Here is a 3,288-nt window from a genome sequence, read left to right as displayed (position 1 = left end):
ATCACGGTGTGTGGCATATATATATTGGGCATCACGGTGGGTAGCAAATGTATATTGGGCATCACGGTGTGTGGCAAATGTATATTGGGCATCACGGTGTGTGACAAATGTATATTGGGCATCACTGTGTGTGGCAAATGTAAAATGAGCATTATGGTGTGTGTGGCAAATGTATATTGGGCATCACGGTGTGTGGCATATATATATTGGGCATCATGGTGTGTAGCAAGTGTATATTGGGCATCACGGTGGGTAGCAAATGTATATTGGGCATCACGGTGTGTGGCATATATATATTGGGCATCACGGTGGGTAGCAAATGTATATTGGGCATCACGGTGTGTGGCAAATGTATATTGGGCATCACGGTGTGTGACAAATGTATATTGGGCATCACTGTGTGTGGCAAATGTAAAATGAGCATTATGGTGTGTGTGGCAAATGTATATTGGGCATCACGGTGTGTGGCAAATGTATATTGGGCATCACGGTGTGTGACAAATGTATATTGGGCATCACTGTGTGTGGCAAATGTAAAATGAGCATTATGGTGTGTGTGACAAATGTATATTGGGCATCACTGTGTGTGGCAAATGTAAAATGAGCATTATGGTGTGTGTGGCAAATGTATATTGGGAATGTCGCAAACACAGTGATGCTCATTATACCTGTGCCACACTCCGTGATGCCCAATATACATATGTGGCTGTCCCTGTCACTTTCTCTCTGTGTTCCCGCTGTCAGTCTCTGCTGTCACTCTGTCCGTTTGTCCTTGCTGTCCTTGAATTTTGGCTCATACAGTGTGGCACAATGTGCAAGGGGCACTAGTACTAGATAGTATAAGGGGTCCTACTAGTGTGGTATATAAGGGGTATGTGGTATGGTACGCTACGCTTAGACACGCCCCATTTCTTAGTGGCCACACCCCCTTTTCCGGAGCGCGCGCGCCTTCGGCGCGCACATAAGTAAATCTTCTATTTTTCCATACCCCCACTTTAAAATTTCCACTTCGAGCACTGCCTGTACCTGTGTACAAGCATAGCAGCACCTGTCAGTAGCGCACGCAGGGGGGGTTTCTGAGTACCCAGAAACCCCCCTAGGCTGAAAGCTGAGGGTCCACTCTTTCCATGGGTACAAGAATTTAAAAAATCGGTCCTTAGGAACCGGAGATATCTGACTTCAAAGCAGTGGTCCCCATTTAAGCCTGTTAATTACGTTTCCCAGTCAGATATTTCAGGTTCTGTCTGACATAGAGTTTTTCTGAGGGTATATTCCAAAAGCTGGGACTCTCCCCCTTTGATGGACACTAGTAGCTTGTCTCTCCTGTTCCCAAAACCAGAGATATCAGCCTTCCAGCAGCTGGCTACTGCTCCAGCTCCACACACCTGGTATGTAGTTTTATATTCTCGTTGGCAGATTGCTCTGCCTCCTGAACTCTGATCCCCTAGTCCCCAATACCATTTGGTAGGTGGGATTCTATAGTTAATTCCATTAAAATCTAAGAAATCTATTTTCGGAAACTGGAGATATCTGCAGTCAAGCAAGCTGTCCTCCCACCAGAAAATTATGAATAATAAGCCCACTCCACTATATATATTTATTATTATTATTTATATATATTTGGTCTATGTATAATACTTTAACTGACCTGGCTTTGCTCCGCCCCTCTGGAAACCCCCTTCTGAAAATCCTGCGTTTGCCCCTGCCTGTATACATGTACCTGTATACCAGCATAACAGCACATGTATTCCTGTACCTGTGTACAAGCATAGCAGCAGCTGTATACATGTACTGTACCTGTGTACAAGCATAGCAGCAGCTGTATACATGTACTGTACCTGTGTACCTACTGGGCCTGTGCAGGGGCCATCTGTGCAAGGTTGTTTTGAGTGACATTTTGGAAGACAGAAGTTTACAGCTTAGCTCCTTTGAGAGAACCGATTGATACCTGCATATAAATCTGATACAGCATCGATGCACCACCACCTGTTTACAGTATGCATGCACCATCTGGTAAGTATGATACCCCAATAAACCAATACCACTGGTGTGTTCCTATATAACTATTAAGGCGCCTAGAGAATTATGCTGTTTTATCTTATATCTATTACTTAACACTTAAGCCTAGAAATAACTCACACTGACACCTTAACTAATAAATAAGACACGGACACCAACTGCGTAAGTTTAAAGGTCATCTAGGATATTTATTTAAAGATGGTATGACCCTAATTGTTTAGGGATGGCAAGAAGAAGCACTTGAGACCAGCACCCTCAAAACGCGGATGCCCCTCATGGCGGCGACCAGGTCGCCCCACTCGCTGGCATCACTCAAATAACTTGTGCGTACAGCCCGCTCCGCAGCGGCATGCCACGCCCCTCCTAGGGCCAGACGCGGGCACTTCCAGGAAGTGTCCAGCGCCCCACCGCGTTGAGTCGGGACTCGCCTACCTTCTTGGCAGAGGGGCGGGCCATACCCTACGGAGACCACCTGACACCACACTTGAGTGCTGGTCGAGAGCGCTCAACCGCCGATTGTAAATCAAACTAAATTCCAATTTGGTGAAGGCTCAAAAAGCCCATGTAGCACTTTAAAAGGGGAGGGAGGGTGGGAATCCAGACTCAAAGAGGAAGTCCTTCCTGCCTGCTTGCCTATAAGTACCCCTCTCTAAGCTGACGCCCCCCAGCTACCCCATAGGGCAGATCTACCTGCCACTCATTATTTGCCTCAGGCTTTATCTTGACATTCACAACTTTATTTAACTACTGCAAATTCACAGGCTCTTAATTACACTCGAGCTTATGCAGCCCTCGTTACATCTAAGGCGCCTAGAGAATTATGCTGTTTTATCTTATATCTATTACTTAACACTTAAGCCTAGAAATAACTCACACTGACACCTTAACTAATAAATAAGACACGGACACCAACTGCGTAAGTTTAAAGGTCATCTAGGATATTTATTTAAAGATGGTATGACCCTAATTGTTTAGGGATGGCAAGAAGAAGCACTTGAGACCAGCACCCTCAAAACGCGGATGCCCCTCATGGCGGCGACCAGGTCGCCCCACTCGCTGGCATCACTCAAATAACTTGTGCGTACAGCCCGCTCCGCAGCGGCATGCCACGCCCCTCCTAGGGCCAGACGCGGGCACTTCCAGGAAGTGTCCAGCGCCCCACCGCGTTGAGTCGGGACTCGCCTACCTTCTTGGCAGAGGGGCGGGCCATACCCTACGGAGACCACCTGACACCACACTTGAGTGCTGGTCGAGAGCGCTCAACCGCCG

Source organism: Crinia signifera, chromosome 7, assembly GCF_055691185.1.
Source record: "Crinia signifera chromosome 7, ASM5569118v1, whole genome shotgun sequence".
NCBI classification, from domain to species: domain Eukaryota; kingdom Metazoa; phylum Chordata; class Amphibia; order Anura; family Myobatrachidae; genus Crinia; species Crinia signifera.
The sequence above is the reverse complement of the archived record's forward strand: the minus strand, read 5'-3'. Positions refer to the sequence as shown.